This window comes from Nycticebus coucang, chromosome 10 (genome assembly GCF_027406575.1).
Source record: "Nycticebus coucang isolate mNycCou1 chromosome 10, mNycCou1.pri, whole genome shotgun sequence".
In the NCBI taxonomy this organism is placed as follows: Eukaryota; Metazoa; Chordata; class Mammalia; order Primates; family Lorisidae; genus Nycticebus; species Nycticebus coucang.
The window spans coordinates 62335015-62357436 of record NC_069789.1 but is presented as its reverse complement, the minus strand read 5'-3'; the positions used below and the strand labels follow the sequence as shown (position 1 = coordinate 62357436).

Here is a 22422-nt window from a genome sequence, read left to right as displayed (position 1 = left end):
AATATTAATATACAGTTGAGTAGACCCTCCACTTTTATTTCAAAATTGTCTTAATTTCTCTGAGGCTTTTGTTTATTCCTGTAAGTTTTTAGGTTTAACTTGCTCTTGTTCCACAAAGAACACAGTTGGGATTTTGAGTAGAATTGCCTTATATTTATTTATTTTTTTTTTTTTTTTTTTGGCCGGGGCTGGGTTTGAACCCACCACCTCCGGTATATGGGACAAGCGCCCTACTCCTTGAGCCACAGGCGCCACCCAGAATTGCCTTATATTTAGAGATTAATGTAGGGAAAATTATTTTCTTCATAATGGAGTCCTTCCTGTTCATGAACATAGTCTATCTTTCCTTTAGCCAGGTGTACTTTAATATTTCTCTTTAAAAAGATGCCATTTTCTCCACAGAGGTAGTGTACTTCATTTATTATTGATTTATCCTACATACTTTAGTTTGTTGCTATTACTCTATACTACCTACTATATAGAATTTGTTGTTTTTCTGTTATATTTTCTAACTGATTAATATCCATGAAACTGAATATTTTTATATTGATCTCTGTTTAATGGACCTGCTGTCACTATTATATGAAATGGCTTTCTGGAATTTATCTTCAACTTATCCATGTAGGCATTCATGGATAAAATAAATACATATTTATCGTTTTCCTTTCTGATTGCCTTTTCTTGTCTTATTTTATTGATTAGATAATGTTGACTTAAAGATAGGATAATAGGCACTCTTGCCTTATTTCAGTCTTTATTTTTTATTTATTTTTTAAGACAGTCTCACTTTGTCACCCTTGGTAGAGTGCTGTGGCATCACAGCTCACAGCAACCTTAAACTTGGGTTTAAGCAATTCTCTTGCCTCAGCCTCCCAAGTAGCTAGGACTACAGGCACCTGCCACAATACCCAGCTATTTTTTTGAGACTGGGTCTTGGTCTTACTCAAGGTGGTCTCGAACCTGTGAGCTCAGGCAATCCATCCACCTCAGCCTCCCAAGTGCTAGGATTATAGGCATAGGCCACCGCATCTGGCCCTTATTTCAGTCTTTCATGCAAATAATTCTGAAGTCCCACAATGTAGTACATGTGATCTTGAGAAGAATGAAAAAATGCCTCACAACTTAGTATGAAAAGTTTTGTCTTATTTTATCAGCCTTCTTACAGAAAAGAGGGAAGAAGCCGTTGGTCTTATAGCTCCAACAGCTATTTTTCTTTGCCTTCTATTTCAGTAAATCTTCATTTTATTTTTATTATATTGTTGTTCTCTTTCTAGCTTCCTGAGTTGAACATTCTGTTCATCTATTTTTCCGCCATACATCTTAGGTGTAGGGTTGTTTTTTTATTCCATGAACACATTTAGTGTTAGTGAAAGTTGTCTCTTGCCACAGCCATAGTTATATTTGCCGAAGTTTTGATGTTGAAGGGTTTCCATGACATTCAGGGCTGCTGCGGTGTTTACAGGACTCTAGAGGGCACCACTCACACGCATCCTTTAGAGTTGTGTGATCTACAACCTCCTGAATAGCCCTATCTCGTGGCCCAGTATTCAGCTTCAAATACGCTGTGATCTTTTTCGTGAACTGTTTTGGTTTTTGTATCCATGATTATTTTATAGTGGGCTTTAAAATTTCCAAATAAATGGGAATTTTGATTATTATATGTATTATATGTATATACTATTATATGTATATATTAGTATATGTATTATACATATATGTCTGTATACATGTACACATAATATACATATTATATGTATTATATGTATATACTATTATATGTATTATACATACATGTCTGTATGTACGTATTTAGAAACAAGAGTCTCCTCTGTGCCCTGGTTAGAGTGCCATGGCTGTGTAGCTCACAACAACCTCAAATTCTTAGGCTCAAACAATCTACTTGCCTCAGCCTCCTGAATAGCTGGGATTATAGGTGCTTGCCACAAAGCTCGGCAAGTTTTTCTATTTTTAGTAGAAATAGGGTCTCACTTTTGCTCAGGCTGGGCTAAAACTCCTGAGCTCATGTGATCTACCCACCTCGGCCTCCCTCCCAGAGTTGTAGGATTACAGGCATGAGCCACCACCCCTGACCATTCATTATTTTTAATTTAATTTTTGTAATTTTAAGTCGATTGTGCATAACCATGAGGTTATGTATATTTTAGACTTCCTTTGTGCTGTGATATTTAGTTTTTATAGATATTGCATGTGTAACAATCTCTATTTTAGATGCCAATTTTTATTTCTTAGTGTCATTTTTGACAATTTTGTTATATCTTCTGGATGGATTATCTTTTTTATTATTATAGTATTATTTATTTACCTTTTTTGCTTTTATCTTTTTTTTCCTGAGTTTAGAACGGACATTTTATATTTTTCTTCCTTCCCTTCTTTAAAAACTTTTATATTGATATATAAGGGTACAAATGATGAGATCACATTGTTCCTGTTTGTTAGGCAAAGTCCAAGTTCACTCAGGAGATGTGCTATATATCCCTACATTGTGCCTGTTTGGTGATAGCACACTAAACCCCCGCCCTCCTTTTTTCTCCCCCTCTACTTGGTTGGGGCTGTGTTTTTCTCTAATATGGGCATGTAGTTGTTTATTTACTGGTTTCATATTAGTTTTGAGTACATTGGACATTTGCTTTTCTATTACTGTGATACTTAAAAGGATGTTCTCCAAATCCATCCAGGTAAATACAGAAGATGTAAAGTCTTCTCTCTTTTATGGCCGAAGAGGATTCCATGGAATATATATACACTGTAATTTATTAATTCATTCATGAATTGATGGGCCTTTGGGTTGTTTCCACTTCTTGATGATTGTGAGTTGAGCTATGGTGAACATTCTGGTGCAAATGTCCTTGTGGTAAAATGATTTTTATTCTTCTTGGTAAATACCTAGTAATGGGATTATAGGATCAAACGGAAGTTCTACTTTTAGGTCTTTGAGGATTCTCTATACTTTGCTTTTATCTTAAAATCTGCTTCATCTGATATTAAGTAAGTTTTATCAGCTCTTTAAAATTAACATTAGCACATTTTCTCCCATATCTTTGTTTTCCCCAGTTAGCTGATTTAGTGAGGTTTCTTGTACTTCTGTGATTTAGGTGGTTTCTGTAAGCAGCATATGACTGTATTTTGGTTTTCTTTTCTTTATTCTAGTCTACAATCTCTTTTCAACTTTCTTTGTTTTGTTTGTCTGTTTTTTAAACTCTCTTGCCTAAGCTAGAGTTCAATGACATCATCCTATCTACTGCAACCTCAAATTCCTAGGTCCAACCAATCCTCCTGCTTCAAGCTCAGGCTCTCAAATAGCTGGGATTCCCCATGTACCCTACCACACCCAGCTAACTGTTCTGTTTTGTTTTTCTCCTTCTTCTTCTTCATAAGATAGAGTCTTACTATGTTGCTGAGGTTGGTTTTGAACTCCTGGCTTCAACCAGTCCTCCCACCTCAGTCTCTCAAAGTGCTAAGATTACAGGTATGAGCTACTATACCCAACCTCTTTTTATCTTTTAAATTTGAGATCATAAATTTGTAGAAAGTTTAATAAAAAACCACCCAGGGAGGTCACAAGTACCTTTCATCCACTTTTCCCAATGACAATGTCCTATCCTCAATTGAAAAAAAAAAAAAAAAAACAGGAAAATGAAATTGTTATAGTCCATAGCATTTATTAGCATTTATTCAGTGATTTAGTTTGTGTATTTCACCAGTTTTATATGAACTTATTTATTTGTATGTGTGTAGTTCTCACAATATTATCACATGTTTGGGTTTGTGTAACTGTCATAATCATCATCATGATACAGAACTTTTCCCTCACCACAAGTTTTCTTTATATGATCCCTTTAAAATCACACACTCCCTTACCCCCATTCTTAACCTCTGACAATCACTAACCAGTTCTCCATCTCTATAATCCTGATGTTTCATGAATGTTATATAAATATAATTATACAGTATGTGATCTTCTGGAATTACCTTTTTCACTGAGCAATATTCTCTGAGATTTAGCCATGAGTCTATCGATAATTTATTAGTTTTTATGACTGCATAGTATTCCATACTATGTTTGTAGTACGACAGTTTGTTTAACTGTTCACCTATTGAAGGACATTTGAGTTGATTCCAGTTTTAGAGTATTACAAATAAAACCACTATGAATATCACATATGATATTCATAAGGACTAAGAATGCATTTGTTGGGTCATATGGAAAGCATATTTTCATACTTTATTTTTTTAAGGGATGAATTTGATCTTTTACTGGTAAACCATCTTAGTTTTTGTATGTATGAAGATGTTTTAAATTTGGCTTTCCTTTGGATGATAGTTAAGTTGGAGATAAAACTTTCTGTTGACAATATATTCTCTCAACACTTGGGAAGTCTGCTGTCTTTTCCTTCGGATAGCTTTGAAGCTTTTCTCTTTATTGCCAATGTCTTATATCCTTTCACTACAAGATGTCTAAGTATAGATTTACATTGGAAGTGCACATCAATGAGAGACTACTGAAAACTTCTGTTTTGTGTGTGTGCCTTTTTTTTATTGTTGGGGATTCATTGAGGGTACAAGAAATCAGGTTACACTGATTGTGTTTGTTAGGTAAAGTCCCTCTGGGTTGTTTTTTTTTTTTTAATGCTGTTGCTATGCAAATCCCCTGCTAACTCCTATTAGGCATATGTTGGAATTTCTCAATCTACTATATCTTCTATTTTTTAGTAACTTTTTGTCTTTATCCCATTATGCCACTTTTTTTATTAATATCTAATTCCCTTGTCAACTATAACTAGTCTAGCATCTAAATTAAAAATTTTAGTTGAATAATTATTTTTTGTTTTAGAGATTTATAATAGATCATTTTTCAGAAGCACCTATTAGTATTTAATTTTTACCTCTTTTGTTCCATAATTTATGCTTCATTTTTTTTCTTTTTTTTTAAAAGAGACAGAGTCTCACTTTGCTGCCCTTAGTAGAGTGCTGCAGCGTCACAGCTCACAGCAACCTCTAGCTCTTGGGCTTAGGCAATTCTCTTGCCTCAGCCTTCTGCGTAGCTGGGACTACAGGTGCCCACCACAACGCCCAGCTATTTTTTGGTTGCAGTTTGGCCGGGGCCGGGTTTGAACCCACCACCCTCCGTATATGAGGCTGGTGCCCTACTCACTGAGCCACAGGCACCACCTTATCCTTTTTTTTTTTTTCCAGTGGTTAGTATCCCTTTATGTCTTGAACATTCCAAGCAAACTAATTTTAAAGTTTTCTTCTGACTGTTCCATAGAAACAGTTTCCTCTGGAGTAAACTGATATTTTGACTGTTTTTGTTTTGCTTCTTCCTTAGCAATATGTATCTTTGTGGTTTTTCATGTTATGATTTACATACTCATGTTGAGTAAGACTTTTGGTGGTCACTGTTGTTTCCATCTTTTTTATTTCTTGTGTTTGCTCTCTTGCCCACTTTATGCTCACGCCTCCTTATTTATCATTTCTGTATTGTTTCCCTTTAGCTCTACAAGATGCTGAGTCCAGAGTCACATCTTATAACAGCATGTAGGCTTCTGCACTATGGTTATGTGGGAGATACTTCCAATCCTGTCACACAGATACGGGTGACCTGCCTTAGGTCCAAGGATATATTTTTACCCTACCCTGCTACCTATATATTTTAGTTCCACAGCTTCTAAAATATATAGCTGAAGCAGTATTCTTTTTTTTTTTTTTTTACGTAATGGTTTGTTTTATTGCATATGATAAAATATTATTGAAAATTGTAAGGCATCATGCAATCATTGATAACCTAATAACTGTACACTTAAGCTAGGTGGACATACCATCTAAAATTTAAAAACTAGTTCCAAAAAAGCACATAAAAAATTCAACGTCATGGGGTTTTAAAAATAGTTGATATTTGTAGTTTCATGTTCTTAAAAAATGCTTCAAATGTGCTGCTGGAAAGTTGTTCTTTATAAATGGCACTGGAGTAATGTCAGGTTATAAACTAAAAAACTAATTGTTTTTATGGAATTAGAAAGCTAAGAGTGTGATATTCAAACTTACTTGAATCAGTTTTTAGTTCTCCTTCAAATTAAGTTGATATAATATTAATAATCTAAAAAATCTGCTTTATAAGCAACAAAAATCTGTTGAATTCAAGTTATGCATGGATAGTGTAAAAATCTCTGAGATGTGGAACCAATACGGGTTAGTATTAATCAATGTATTGCACTGTCCCGTGGAAATCTTCTCCATAACCTTGTCTTTTCAGCAGACTACACATGAAAACTTCTAAAGATTGGGCATTTAGGTCTTTCAGAGATATACTGCCCTTTCCTGTGGTCTAACCAGTTAAGCCAAACATCTCTTATAATCTCTCTTTGCTGATAGGTTCAGGTCTGTTAATCTTATTCCCCAGAATCAGTGTAGGCACATTAGCAATGGTTTCATCTGCCATTAGTGAGTCAAGTTCTTCTTTTGACTCTTACCAGCCTTTCCCAGTCTGCACAATCCACCAGAAATATAATGCCATTGGTGGCAGAAAGGTCGTTTTTTGAAACTCTTTTGAGTCTAAACATGTCTACCTAGATCAAAAGTTGTAAAAGTCATGCCAGCCCTGGTCAGTTCTTCTGAAGTGGGATGTGATGTTGGGGCATGTCCAAGTCTGTCTTCTTTTAGCATGTGTAGCAATGTTGTTTTTGCTGCATTATCTAATCTAAGAAATATCAATTTGTCAGTTTTCTTTTTTTTTTTTTTTTGCTGATTCTTAGAATGTCCTTTCTTTTTTTTTTTAATTAATTTATTTTTATTGTTAAGTCATAGCTGTGTACATTAGTGCAATCAAGGGGTACAATGCGCTGGTTTCATATACAATCTGAAATATTCTCATCAAACGTTCAACGTAGCCTTCATGGCATTTTCTTAGTTGCCGTATGTAGGCATTTGTATTCTGCATTTAGTAAGTTTCGCCTGTTACCCATTCTAAGATGCACCATAGATATGGCCCCACCCATTACCCTCCCTCCACTAAAACCTCCCCACTCCCTCCCCCTTCCTTGGCCCTTTCCCCATAGTCTTGTGCTATAGTTGGGTTATAGCCTTCATGTGAAAGCTATAATTTAGCTTCATAGTGGAGCTGAGTACATTGGATACTTTTTCTTCCACTCCTGAGGTACTTTGCTAAGAAGAATATGTTCCAGCTCCATCCATGTAAACATGAAAGAGGTAAAGTCTCCATCTTTCTTTAAGGCTGCATTATATTCCATGGTATACATGTACCACAAATTGCTAGTCCATTCGTGGGTTGATGGGCACTTGGGCTTCTTCCATGACTTAGCGATTATGAATTGGGCTGCAATAAACATTTTGGTACAGATGTCTTTGTTATATTGTGAGTTTTGGTCTTCTGGGTATAAACCTAGTAAAGGAATTATAGGATCAAATGGCAGGTCTATTTTTAGGTCTCTAAGTATTCTCCAAACATCCTTCCAGAAGGAATGTATTAGTGTGCAGTCCCACCAGCAGTGTAGAAGTGTTCCCTTTTCTCCACATCCACGCCAACATTTCTGGTTTTGGGATTTTGTTATGTGGGCTACTCTTACTGGGGTTAGTGATATCTCAAAGTAGTTTTGATTTGCATTTCTCTGATGATTAAGGATGATGAGCTTTTTTTCATGTGTTTGTAGATTGTGCATCGGTCTTCTTTAGAGAAGTTTCTCTTCAAGTCCCTTGCCCACCCTGAGATGGGGTCACGTGTTCTTTTCTTGCTAATACATTTGAGTTCTCTGTGGATTCTGGTTATTAGACCTTTATCAGAGGTATAGCCTGCAAATATTTTCTCCCATTCTGAGGGCTGTCTGCTTGCTTTACTTACTATGTTCTTGGCTGTGCAGACGCTTTTTAGTTTGATCAGGTCCCAGTAGTGTATTTTTGATATTGCTTCAATTGCCTGGGGAGTCCTCCTCATAAAATATTCACCCAGGCTGATTCCTTCAAGAGTTTTCCCTGCATTTTCTTCAAGTATTTTTATAGTTTCATGTCTTAAGTTTAAATCTTTTATCCAGTGAGAGTCTATCTTAGTTAACGGTGAAAGGTGTGGGTCCAGTTTCAATCTTCTACAGGTTGCCAGCCAGTTTACCCAGCACCATTTGTTAAATAGGGAATCTTTTTCCCACTGAATGTTTTTAATTGGCTTGTCAAAGATCAAATAACGGTAAGTAGCTGGATCCATCTCTTGGTTCTCTATTCTGTTCCAGACATCTACTTCTCTGTTTTTGTGCCAGTACCATGCTGTTTTGATCACTATGGATTTATAGTACAGTCTCAGGTCTGGTAGCTTGATTCCTCCTGCTTTGTTTTTATTGCTGAGTAATGTTTTGGCTATTTGAGGTTTTTTCTGATTCCATATAAAACGAAGTATTATTTTTTCAAGATCTTTAAAATATGACAATGGAGCTTTAATAGGAATTACATTAAAATTATATATTGCTTTGGGCAGTATGGAAATTTTAACAATGTTGATTCTTCCCAGCCATGAGCATGGTATGTTTTTCCGTCTGTTAACATCTTCAGCTATTTCTTTTCTTAAAGTTTCATAGTTCTCTTTGTAGAGATCTTTCACATCCTGTGTTAGGTATACTCCCAAATATTTCATCTTCTTTGGCACTACAGTGAAAGGAATAGAGTCCATGACTGTTTTTTCAGCGTGGTTATTGTTGGTATATATAAAGGCCACAGATTTATGGGTGTTGATTTTATAGCCTGAGACATTGCTGATCACTTCTAAAAGTTTTGTAGTAGAATCCCTAGTGTTTTCCAGATATACAATCATATTGTCTGCGAAGAGTGAAAGTTTGATTTCTTCTGACCCTATGTGGATACCCTTGATCGCCTTTTCTTCCCTGATTGCAATGGCTAAAACTTCCCTTACAATGTTAAAGAGCAATGGAGACAATGGGCAACCTTGCCTGGTTCCTGATCTAAGTGGAAATGATTTCAATTTAACTTCATTCAATACGATATTGGCTGTGGGTTTGCTGTAGATGGCCTCTATTAGTTTAAGAAATGTCCCTTCTATACCAATTTTCTTAAGTGTTCTGATCATGGAGGGATGCTGGATAGTATCAAAAGCTTTTTCTGCATCAATTGAAGGAATCATATGGTCCTTATTTTTTAGTTTGTTTATTGAAGCAGTATTTGAGGAATATTTTTTTCTTTTTCTTCCCTTCCTCCCTCCCTTCCTTCCTTCCCATAGTCTCCCCTTACAAAAGGTGTAGGGACCTGAAATGTCTGCCTGAGCCCTGTACCATGCTTTGTAAGCAACATCAAGCTCTAGTTCCCCAATGCACCTTAGGCCCCAACACCCTTCAGAATCTGGACACCAGCTGCTGCTCACCGTTTGAGTCCCAGCCACCAGCCTGCTGTTCTGCTGTGTTTCTGGCAGAGATGTTGATATTGACGAAATCTAGCTGTGTTGTATTCTCACTCTTTGTATTTTTCTGTCATTGTAACAGGGAGGCCTCATCAAAATGCAAACTCACTGCAACATTTTGACTAGAAGTCCAGCAGGGCTCTTTTCTTTCCAAAGATCTTGACATCTTCCATCCCCCCTACTGCCACCTACCACCACCTCTCACACACACAGACCTATACACATAATATGTAAGGCCATGATCTCATAAAGCCCTGTACAACTTTATATCTCACTCTCCTCTGCTCACAGTGCACCATGTTCCTCACCAAACTGGACAATTGTCTGTTCCCAGAGCCTAATTCTCACTATGTGGGTATTATTTTGCATTCTGCCCTGCATCTTGAAATGCCATTCACAGTCCCCATCATCTTTCAAGCTCAGACCATCCCTTTCTTCCTCCATTAAAAGTTTTTCCTTGGACCAAGCACAGTGGCTTACGCCCATAATCGTAACACTTTGGGAAGCCAAGGTAGGAAGACTGCCTGAGGCCAGGAATTCAAGACCAGCCTGGGCAATGGTGAGACCCTATCGCTCCAAAAAATTAAAAATACTAGCCAGGCTTGATGTCAAGCTCCTGTAGTCCCCGCTATTTGGGATGCTGTGGGAGGAGCTCCCCTTGAGCCCAGGAGTTTGAGGTTTCACTGAGCTAAGGTAACGCCACTGTAGTCTAGCAGAAGCCCTGTCAAATAGATAAATCAGTAAATAAATAAATAAAAGTGAGCTATAAATTTGAGCAGAAATTTTTTTAAACAAAAAAATCTCCTTAATAAACTTTAAATGTATTTAAATCATTTCTATATGGATGATTTTCTCTTCCCTTGTATACATTTATTAGCTAAATAAAAATCTACAAAAATGATTCAAAATCAATCTCTAGGGATTTGGAAATAGTGAAGGTTCCTGTGAGCATTTTCTGTCCTCTTAAGGGTAGGGGTTATTCCTCTGTCATCTCTAGCTCCGGGCCCACTGTGGACAGAACACCTGGTGCTGTGTATCTGCGCCCATATTCAGAAGAGCAAGTACAGCTGGTAAGACCGACCTGTGGCCAAGGTGCTGAATATTAGCGGTGTGTCCTCAGCACTCTACCCACAGTAGAGTTACAATTTGCCCTTCCTAGCTTTTGGGATTTCATGACTGTTGCTGAAACTAAAGCCTCTTTTTCTTTAATTTTTCTTTTTTCTTTTTGTGGCAGAGTTTTGCTGTGTTGCCCAGGCTCAAATACAGCGGTATCATCTTAGTTCACTGGAACCTCAAACTCCTGGGCTCAAGCAGTCCTCCTACCTCAGCCTCCCAAGTAGCTGGGAGTGTTGCACGGGCCATTGTGCTGGCTAATTTTCACATTTTTTGTAGATACAGGATCACGTTGTGTTGCTCAGGCTGGTCTTGAACTTCTGACCTTAATTGATCCTCCTACCTCAGCCTCCCAAAGTGCTAGGATTACAGGAATGAGCCACTGCACCCTACCCTCTTTTTTATCCTGGTTGTGACTCATCAAGTGAGTGTGCTGGTCACCAAATCACCAGTATTTGCTTTGTTTGTTTTTGTTTTTTTGAGACAGTGTCTCACCTTGTCTCCCTGTTGTGGTGGTGTCATCATAGCTCGCAGCGACCTCAAACTCTTGGGCTCAAGCAATCCTGCCTCAGCTTCCCAAGGAGCTGGGTCTATAGGTGCCTGCCACAGTGTCCAGCTCTTTTAGTAGAGATGGGGTCTCCCGCTCTTGCTCAGGCTGTTCTCAAACTCTTGAGCTCAAGCAGTCTACCCCCCTCAGCCTCCCAAGAGTGCTAGGATTGCAGGAATGAGCTACTGCTCCCTACCCTCTTTTTTTATCCTGATTGTGATTCATCAAGTCAGTGGCTCGGTCACTGAATCACCAGTATTTGGAAGCAGCCCACAGCTACGTTGTGTTCCCCTCAACAACCAGCCAAGTGCAATCAAGGGGATGAGATTAGGGAAGGCCCATGCACAGACAACCTTGGTAGCTGTCGGGTAGCACCTGAGGTCATTTGTAGCTGGTAGTAGTGCAAAGTCAGAAAAAAACCACATGCCGCTGTGTTCATCACAGTGCTAGGAGTGCACACACCAACAGGGAGCCAAGCCTGCATTGCTTTTCTATTCCAACTATACCTAGCACAATACGAGCCATATAGCAGGTGTTCCTGCCTATAATGGTTTAACCTGTGTTTCCATATAAGGACTCTTACCATTTAGGGCATATCTAAGTGTTGTCTCTTTGAAGATGCCTGCTTGACTCCCTACAGCACTTTGTACTTGCCTCTGTGTGGTAATTGTCATAACCAAGTCATTCATCTATACCAAGGTTTACATCGCTTGTCTGCAGCTCATAATCCCAAGCTTGGCACATAGTCCTAAGTGCTCAAGCAGTATATAACAGATGAGTGAATGAATAAAGAATTAATTGATCAGAAGCCACTTCAAACAATTTGACAACTCACCCTCTCCCATACTTCTTATTTTGCCATTTCAACTTAATCCCCGGAATGATACATAAAAAGGAACCAAAATCAAGTTAAATACTAAGAGCCTAAACCATCGTGTGTCATCGTTGGTGGACACTTAGTGGAGGAAATCGGAAATGTTATTATTCGTACAAGGAGTTAATAAGTATGCCAGTTTATCCATCACTAGCTTGTTTTTATAGCATCGGCCTGGTGTAAAGACAAAAACAATCTCGGACACTAGTGAGTATCATCTATATTTAATGCCTTTGTGCTATAGCAGTACAACTCTGGAAGGTTATTAGCGCCACTTAAAATTATGTCTCCTTGTTAAATAATTAATACATTTGATGGCAGAGAGCTTCAAACGAGGCTCAAAGCTCTAGTAATTAATGGATGAATTACAAAATGTTTGTAAAATGGATTAAACACTGAAAGTATTGCATACGTGTAATTGTTTTAGAGATAACCCTAAGTGTATAAAGTGTATAAATGTCGAAAAATATTCAGTGAAGATAGGTGGAGGGTGGCAGAAAGAGAAAAAGAGATGATACCACACCGGTTAAGAAATCTTAGCTATTGATTTAAAATTTCTAAGAAGACTATTGTAAAACCAGAATGCTTTTTTGACTATGTCTCTAATTACATAAAAGCATCCCCCAAGAGTCACAGGATTCTGGGTATGTGTTTAGAAGTGAGAAACTGCTAGAGTACAAGTCCATTTCACCTAGTAACTTTTCTGACTCAGTAATTAAAAGACTTTAGCAATGCCCAAGTTCTACAAGATTTCTCTGTTTCATACTATGCCCCTTAGGAGTTAAGAATTAATGGTACCTGAGTTTCTTGTTTATTTGTTTGTTTGTTGGGGTTTTTTTTTTTCTCCTTGTTGTTTGCTGTTTTCAGAAATCACCTAGTCTCTAAGATTTGTAAGAGGCATTTCAGCTCTGAAAAAGGGGGAGTGAAATGGTCCCCATGCCTGCAAATGGAGGTTTCAGTGAGACCATGATGGTTTCAGTGAGACCATCTCACTGAAATGTCTTTGACACACTCCCCTGGCGAGGGGGGAAAAGCCTTCTTTAGAAGATGAAACATTGTCTTGTGTCCTTTCGCACCACTCTGAGCAGTCAGTCTGTTAGGACATATCGGCGATTATAGGACAGTCTTTTTAGAGAAAGCCATGGGTTTCAAGTTAGCAGGAACCATCTATCAATTCTTAAGATTATGCCATGATTTACTGTCAGAGCATCGTGTATTCTCTGATTTTCTGCCTCCTGTGAAACATTGTGCTTTCCTTTTCTATTGATGTATCAACTATAATAGTTACAAGCAGCTACGGAAAAATCAATACCCGGCTTTCATTACTGTGTACATCAAGTAAAGAGCCCCCTGCCGCCAGAGCCTACCTTGTTAAGAGGCTCGCCAGGAGAAGGTGCACAGTGCTGGACTGTTTTCTCAGACAGCATTAGAAAAACCAACTGCAGGGAAGTTTTAAAACACTGTCCTATTCTAAATGGAAGCATAGAGACCCTAGAAAAATCTCTAAAAGGCCTGGACAAAAGGCAAGTCTAATCATGTTTCAAAAAGAAAATATTTCCTAAATGAACATCAAGTGGGTAATTCCTATGTTTGCTTGTTTTTCCAGAAGTTTTCCTAAGGTCATCAGGGCAGTGGGAGTAAGTATGAGGTTAATGTTTACTAGTAGATTGAGTCTGTGAGCAGAAAGTTCTCATAGGCTAAAGTGAAGGGTGCAAATACTCCCAGATACGTGCTCCACACCCGGCTAAGCAATGAGGAACCAAGACCTCTGCGGATGGAAAGTAGTAATATTGCCATAGTCTTAAAATCAAACTGGGAAGTCCCAGACACACAGACGAATAAAGTTTTATTTCCTTTCAAAGTACATGTTAGAAAAAGAAAAGGGATTTTAAAGCAACAAATACCTTTATTTGCCTTTGGGAACACATTAGCTACCAATTAGTACATGTAAATCAAGAATGCTGGAAACAGAATGTGTGTGCTGATAGTCTGGGGGACTCTCAAGGCCTCAGAAGTTCCTAGCATTTCAGCATTAATTTGGGTAATATAAAGAGGAGATTTCCAACGCAAATCCTAACAACTCCTAAATCTCAACTATGCAAAAATCATAAATCCCATAGAATTCCCACTCTGAAAACGTGCAGTGAATGGATTGAGGTCTCTGTATTTAGGCAATTAGTTGATTTTCTGATAGCAATGATCTCCATAAAGGTTTTTCATACATTACCATTGTGCTCCTACTTCAAACTCCGGTTATTTTTGTATCTTTAATGGTACAAGGAGGTAGAAACTTGTGCCTTCATAATTTTTGTATTCATTAAGAATATTCAGGGCGGCGCCTGTGGCTCAGTGAGTAGGGCGCGGGCCCCATATGCCGAGAGTGGTGGGTTCAAACCCGGCCCCGGCCAAACTGCAACAAAAAAATAGCCGGGCGTTGTGGCGGGCGCCTGTAGTCCCAGCTGCTCGGGAGGCTGAGGCAAGAGAATCGCATAAGCCCAAGAGTTAGAGGTTGCGGTGAGCCGTGTGACGCCACGGCACTCTACCCGAGGGCGGTACAGTGAGACTCTGTCTCTACAAAAAAAAAAAAAAGAATATTCAGAAACTTCCGAAACTGTTTGGAAATACTACAGCAACATTAAACAAACACTAAACGCAAACCTTGAGTACCAGATCAAACTCCCCAAAATACCATTTTCAATGTATTGATGAATCTGAATAAGTAGTTTCATTTCTCTCCATCTGTTTGTTTTGTATGGGGAGAAGACTATTTCTATGATGAACTCTGAAAATACTGCATTTTCTTTCATAGTTTTTGCAACTTCTGTGGTTTATTCCTTCTGTATTTCTGTGCAATCAAATTATGTGAGACTCACATTTCCCTTTGCCATTCGACCAACCGTAATGAACTGCCCCTTCAGCTATTGGGACCATGTTGAGGGCTTGGTGCTCTGAAAGATTTGCTCTGCAAGGACTCTTAAAAGATGAGTTAGCCCATGCTGGTTACATCTGAAGGCACTGAGAAACTAGCAACAGGACCTCTTTCCTTCTGAGCCACTACCTAAGAGGAGGCCCCTGCTTCCCCCAGCCAGCCCTGTAGCAGGGATATCCCCAACGTTTGCCTCTTCACCTGCCAACGCGCCTGACAACCAAAACGGCACAAACAGTTGGTATGATGCCAATCTTCATTATGCTTTTGCTTTCATTTATTTCTTTTGCTACTTTCCTGCCTGGTTACTTACATGCAGTAGTACTTCTTTAAAGCATACTGTGGATGTGGTGTCCTAACAGTAATTGGAAGTCGAGGTAGAATGGGATTTCATTTGCACGATTATGTAATTTCTGTGAATTCAGCTAACACTTCCTTCTAGGTAGCACTCGTGCTCTTATTCAAAGTACATTCTTTTCACATTTTTTTTTCCTTGCTTAGTTTAAAAGAAATCCTTCGGTGACCTCCTGAACCTTAATACCAAATGAGCTGGTGGTTCCCCACGAGCTGCCTAGAAGGTTCATTCTGGGAATGTAGACGCCTCCCTGCGGTGCCTTGGTGTGCTGCAGGCAGAGGGCACAAGCTCTGGCAGGAAACCCCAGCAGGATATTATGCACAGTAGGGGCTTTCCAACACAGCTGTTCCAAGCCCCCTAGGGTCAAAATAAGGGGGAAATCCAGAGTGACTGCAATCTTACCATTAATTCATACGGCTGCCTGCCAGATAGGTAGCTGGTCAGATCCCTACACATGTAGTAGGCATTTAATAGGTTTTTAAAAACAGGTATACGGAAAGAATGCATTTTAAGTAGAAATAGAGAATGTACTAATAAAAAGGCAATAATGTATAAGCAAATAAGCAGAAAGAAAAAGGAAGGAGGGAAAAGAAAAGGAAGGAAAGAGGTAGGTTAGTAGAAAATCAAACACACTTTAGCAAAGGCAACTATAGTTACAATTACTTCATTACCCGATTATGTAAGGTTTAGATTTTCTTCCTAATTAAGAAAATAAATTTAAAAGTTCGTATGTCAAAATAACATATTCTGGAATTGGCACCGGAATAAATGTTATTCTGTGATACAGTTGAATTCTTAAATTAGTACGTTATTTATGCAAATTATTTAAGGAAAATAACTTTGGATATTTTAATATGTTTTACACATATATGTTTCACTTTTGCTACTTATTTCCGGAAGTATCTTTCCTCCCACAGGGGCTCCCTGTCTGCTCTTGCTTTCTCCAGCTCTTTCACGGATGCCCGCTTCAAATCTGTGTCCGCAGTCCTGACGCTGTGGGTATCTGAGCATGCGCAAGAGTCCCTGTGCAGGCGCATTCTGCGACCCGCCGCGCAGGTGGTGGTAGTTCCTGTGCGAGGCTTCCCAGTCTCTGGTAGCTGGGCTCACCCTGGGCGTATTTGGGAAAGGGACAGGTCTGTGCCAAGGCACAGCCTTGGATTCCAGTGTTTTTCAACTTTTTAAAAAATCTCGTGGCACGTGTACCAATAGTTAAACTTGCACGGCGCACTTCAATTACATTAATAAAAAAAAAAAAAAAAAGAGTAGAAAAAAGTAATACACTTACTGTGCTTTGAAATTCTTTTGAAAATAATTAATGATCTTTAAACATTTTCACAGTTATACCCTCTCCTACCTGCCTCCAGGCCAGCACTAAGCAAAGCCTTGCCTGCACTGGAGGGAACCCGGGGCTGCGCGTGGTTTCCACCGGTAGCAACGATCGATCACCAATTCTCCCAAGTCACCACAGAGCGATGGGGGCGACACACAAGAGCCAGAGGGTGACGGTCCCACAGGTGCCCACCACTTGAAAGTAGATAAGCTGGTCATTAAAGGCATTATAGGAGTTTCAACAAAATATATAGAAGGGTCTTAGGAGAGAGGATGATGGACAAATGACCAGTAAGCTGCTTTGTTCACACACTGCTGCTCAGTTTGTGTTGACAGTTTTGTCACCCACACATCCTCTCTTCTGGTTGTTTTAATGACTGGAAACTCAGGAGCTTAAAAAGATGTTTTATTTTACTGACCCATCCAAGTTTCTGCACATCCAGTCTTCCAGGGCATGCCCTTTTTTTTCCCCCCTCTGGTAGGGACAGGTCTCACTGTACCGCCCTCGGGTAAGAGTGCCGTGGCGTCACACGGCTCACAACAACCTCCAACTGCGCTTACGCGATTCTCTTGCCTCAGCCTCCCGAGCAGCTGGGACTACAGGCGCCCACCACAACGCCCGGCTAGGTCGGGGCTGGGTTTGAACCCGCTACCCTCAACATATGGGGCCGGAGCCCTACTCACTGAGCCACAGGCACCGCCCTTTGTAGCCTGGGATTTGGAGATACCTATGTTCCCAGCTCCAGGACCAAGATGCAACACAGTTTCAAGAGAGCATAAAGAAAAGCAGCCCACGATGGCAAAACTTTAGAATCCAGTGGATGTCAGCTCTGATCTCAGGTCCGCCACCAATGAATACAAATATGAAAATAGTATTAGTTAATATTAATAATAGGGAGATAGCATTAACATTGACATTGAAATTTCATTTCTAGAAGTATCAGCAGTTAATAGACCATTTATAATAACTATAAAAGCTTCATACTTTACAAACTGAAAATACTTAAACAGCAGTTGCAAGATATATTTCCATACATCAAAAGAACCGCTCTTCTACTGTGACTTGTTTTTGTCAGGGAAGTAAGAACTGTTCTCGATTAGATATTAGTTAGATAATCAAGAATTTGCATTGAACTTGTGTTAGAAAAGATAAACAGTTCTGTTACCTTCATACAAGCTAAGCTTAATGCATTTTTCTTTAAAAGTTTTTCTATATCTGATGGTGCCCGCACCTCAGTGGTTACAGCGCCAGCCACATACACCGAGGCTGGAGGGTTCAAGCCCTGCCTGGGCCTGCTAAAACAACAATGACAACTGCAACAAAAAATAGCCAGGTGTTGTGGTGGGTCCCAGCTACTTGGGAGGCTGAGGCAGGAGAATCACTTAAGCCCAACAGTTTGAGGTTGCTGTGAGCTGTCACGCCACAGCACTGTACCCAAGGTGACAGCTCTGTCTCAAAAAAAAAAAAAGTTTTCTATATCTGAATGACATTCATAGTTCAAAATAAAGCTCAAATGATCGAGTTTTCTCTTAATAATTATACAGTAGACTTGGAGAGAGATAGTCAAGCACTGAAGAAACATTTTTTAAGATGTGTTTAATACCTTGAAGAAGTGTATATTTTAAAATTTGGGAAGTGGAAGCTCTTTTGTTTCTCCAACCAAAGAATAGCCACACCACAGTTTGCTCTTGAATGAACCTCACATAAAAGTAAGATGTTCTGGAGGCAGTGTGGGCTTTGGGCACTGCCAAATCAACTGCCAGTTTGCGGTTTGTAATCTGTTTGACTATGTAGGAACATAAAAAGTTGTCCCTGTTTTTCTCTGTTAATGACAGCTTTATGACCATGCTAAATCCACAGACAATCCCAAAGTCAAATTATAAACAGTTATTTAAATCTACTTCACAAGATGAGAACTTTATTACCAACTGCAATTGGAAAACTATGAGTGGTCCTAGGTTTCCCTTGAACTTGATGTGAATTTTTTTTATTATTATTGTTGGGGATTCATTTAGGGTACAAAGAACCAGGTTACACTGATTGCATTTGTTAGGTAAAGTCTGTCTTATAATTGTGTCCCGCCCCCAAAAGGTGTGTCACACACGATCACTCACCTCCCCACCCATGATATGAATATTTTTTGCTGAGCCACCTCGGGGCTCATGTGAAGAGTGTCTGGTATTTTGTCTGAAGTCTTGAATACTGACGATTGAAAATCCCCATGAGGCAGTAATGGGTCTACACGGCAGACTCCACAGAGGGCTTCCTTAGGGGGCGTGAGGAGTGGCACCGGAGCTGCAGGAACATCAGTGGACCTGCGTACACCTTTCCTCAGGGACAGCACAGCAGGGAGGTCCGAGCAGTTCAGAGTATTAATATACACAGGACAGACCTTCTCTTTCCTAGAATGATTCAACTGATGGCTTTTTTTTTTTTATTTTACAATACACAAAGCAATGAACATTTTTGGTAGTGTCCATATAACCTTCTGTTTTTCACTTTCAGTATAGTAGTCAATAAATTAAACAAGAAAGTCTACTCTTTATAATAAAATAGGCTTTGTGTTAGATGATTTTGCCCAACTGTGGGCTAATGTCAGTGTTCTGAGCACACGGAGGTAGACTAGGCGTAGGTGTGGTGTTCAGTAGGGTAGGTGTGTGAAATGCATTTGCAGCTTATATTTTCAGCTTGCACTGTGTTTGATATAACCCTTATATTCCTGATGTCTTAAAAGAGCTGCTGTCTTATGAGCTGGTGGACACTTCAAGCCCAGGAAAAATTGCATCTTTCCTTGATAATAGCACTGGGCGGAATAGAGGATGGAGAGATTTCTCAGTTAATAACAGCATCATGGCAGGAAGAGGAAACAAAGGGTGCTTTGTGAGCCAGGCACTGTCCTTCATCTAAGGACATGAGACATTGAACAGTAAAGATGAGGAAACCAAGTCTCAGAGCAATTTCTTTCTCTTTCTCTTTTTTTTTTTGTAGAGACAGAGTTTCATTTTATGGCCCTCGGTAGAGTGCCGTGGCCTCACACAGCTCACAGCAACCTCCAACTCCTGGGTTTAAGCGATTCTGTTGCCTCAGCCTCCCGAGTAGCTGGGACTATAGGCGCCGGCCACAACGCCCGGCTATTTTTTGGTTGCAGTTTGGCCGGGGCTGGGTTTGAACCCACCACCCTCGGTATATGGGGCTGGCGCCTCACCGACTGAGCTACAGGCACCGCCCCTCTTTTTTTTTTTTTTTGAGACAGAATCTCAAGCCATCACTGGGGGTAGAGTGCTGTGGCATCATAGCTCACAGCAACTTCCAACTCTTGGGCTAAAGTGATCCTCTTGCCTCAGATTTTCTATTTTTAGTAGAGACAGGGGTCTTGCTTTTACTCAGTCTGGTCTCAAATCACAAGCTCAAGTAGTCTACCAGCCTTGGCCTCCTAGAGTGCTAGGATTACAGGCGTGAGCCACTGCACCTGGCCTCAGAGCAATTTCTTGATTTCAAGTTCTTGAACACACGCGACCACTTGCCAGTTTTCCACTGTTTTAGTCCTCCTCTTGGGGTCCAGAAGTCTCTCGCTGACTCCCTGTATCCTCTCAGGGGTGATGATAGGCAGATCCCACCAGCCAGAGATGCCTGGAGTCCTATCTCCCCAGACTCATGGTGCCCAGATGCAAGGAAGCTGTTACTCGGCTGCCTTGATTTCAAGTTCTTATGGCCAGTTCAGTGGTCCCAGATTTAAAATCCCTTCTTTTGATTTTTCTGAACTGTGGAAATGCAAAGTCCTCTAAATAATCAAGAGTTGACTGTAGTAAAACTACAAAAACACAAGCATTTTCCCGCACTTAAATTAGTGGTATCTGAGTGTGAAAGGAGATGGTCACCATATACTTAGTTTCCATCCATACAAGGTTTAGAACTGAGCATAGTGTTTATAAAACCAGAGATAGCTATTTTACTATCAATACTATCTCTTTTAGCAAAATCTGTGATTACATTGAGGGAAAAAAAGGGATAGTTTCTTCTGCAAAATGTTTCAAGCTTTTGAAGTTTTTTTTTTTTATTGTTTTAGGTTAATTGAGGGTTCAAAGAATTAAGTTACAATTTTTGCATTTGTTAAGTAAAGTCCCTCTTATAATTGTGTCCCACCCCCAAGAGGTGTGCCATGCACCCTAAAATTGTGCTCATTAAATGGGAGCACACCCAACCCCCTCCTCCCCTCTCCCTGCTCCCTTGTCCCCCACCCCGCACCTTGAATTGATTCTAGTTTTTCTCTTACGTGGATGTGTATTAGATGGTCTACTGGCTTCATATTAGAATTGAATACATTGGATTCCTGCTTCTCCGTTCTTGTGATACTTTACTAAGAAGAATGTGTTCCAACTCCATCCAGGTTAATACAAAAGATGTAAAGTCTCCGTTCTATTTAATGCCTGAATAGTACTTCATGGTATACATATACCTCAGCTAATCCATTCCAGGGTTGGGGGCATTTAGGTTGTTTCCACATTTTGGCGCTTGTAAATTGAGCTGTGATAAATAGTCTAGTGCAAATGTCCTTATGATAAAGTGATTTTTTTTCTTCTGGGTAGATGCCTAGTAATGTAATGTGATTGCAGGATCAAATGGGAGGTCTAATTTGAGTTCTTTGAGGATTCTCCATAGTTACTTCCAAAAAGGTTGTATTAAGGCCCGGAGTGGTGGCTCATGCTGGTAATCCTAGCACTTTGGGAGGGCAGGGCGGGTGGATTACCTGAGCTCAGGAGTTTGAGATCAGCCTGAGCAAGAGTGAGACCCTGTCTCTAAAAACTAGCTGGGTATTGTGGTGGGCACCCGTAGTCCCAGCTACTCAGGAGGCTGAGGCAAGAGGATTGCTTGAGCCCAGGAGTTTGAGGTTGCTGTGAGCTATGACACTACCACACTCCACCCAGGGGAGCAAAGGGAGACTCTGTCTCAAAAAAAAAAAAAGGTTGTTTTAGTTTGCAGTCCCAGCTTTTGAAATTCTTAAACTAATCTTCCCAGTTATTTTCTCTGCCACATGGTTTTACAAATACAAAACAAATTGGTTGTATGGATTTTCTGTCTTTTATATACTAATACATATCCCTGAGCAACTGGATGAATTATTAATTCATTTTATCCAAAAGTGGATATATATTTGACTTTAATGATCTTGTTAGGTAACTAGTTTCCCTTCTCCTATAGTCTTCCATCCCAAAGACCCTCTCTTCTCTTTTTTCAAGCCAAATAATTCAGAATATGTATTGGTCTGCTGAATGATATTTTTCCCCCTCTATTTCAACCTCTGATCTTACTGAGCAGAATTTTAATAAGCTAAGGGAAATGATGTAATAACAAGTAACAAGTATATCCAGCCCTTAACGGGTAGCTTTATTTTAACTTTAGGACAGATGTGTATAATAACAGTTCTCAGGGACATAACGTTCCAACTTTTCCTGATTGTGATGTATTACTTTTTAGCACAAATGGAAACAGAACATACAAAACACAATAAACCTCACTTAATTTGGAACATTTTAACTCGGCAACAAAAAGTTCAATGTATAGGAACTTAAAGAAATGCAGTTTTAGTGACTTCAACCCAATGCTTTCTCTGAATTAATGTAGTTAACACAGTGGGATACAATTAAAAAGGGGTTGTGAGCATCAGATACAGCATTAAAATACCTGCTTCTCCTTTCTACCCTATCATGAATTCACCATGTGTCTATTTCTCAGGAAAGATAAAACCAGACCTGCTAGACGTATTGGCAAAGGTGAAATAAAATACATTAAAGGGCTTTGATAAACATATAAAAAACTAGGCAAATGTAAAGTATTATTTTCAGAAAT

At 39.4% G+C, this 22422-nt stretch overlaps 1 protein-coding gene and 1 pseudogene across 11 annotated transcripts in view; one reads left to right on the top strand and one right to left on the bottom strand.

Moving 5' to 3' along the window:
* Positions 1-22422, top strand: part of NR5A2 (nuclear receptor subfamily 5 group A member 2) — a 199148-nt gene that overhangs the window by 106075 nt on the left and 70651 nt on the right. The window lies entirely within an intron of this gene.
* On the bottom strand, positions 6124-6696 carry LOC128595634 (GTP-binding protein SAR1b-like; annotated as a pseudogene).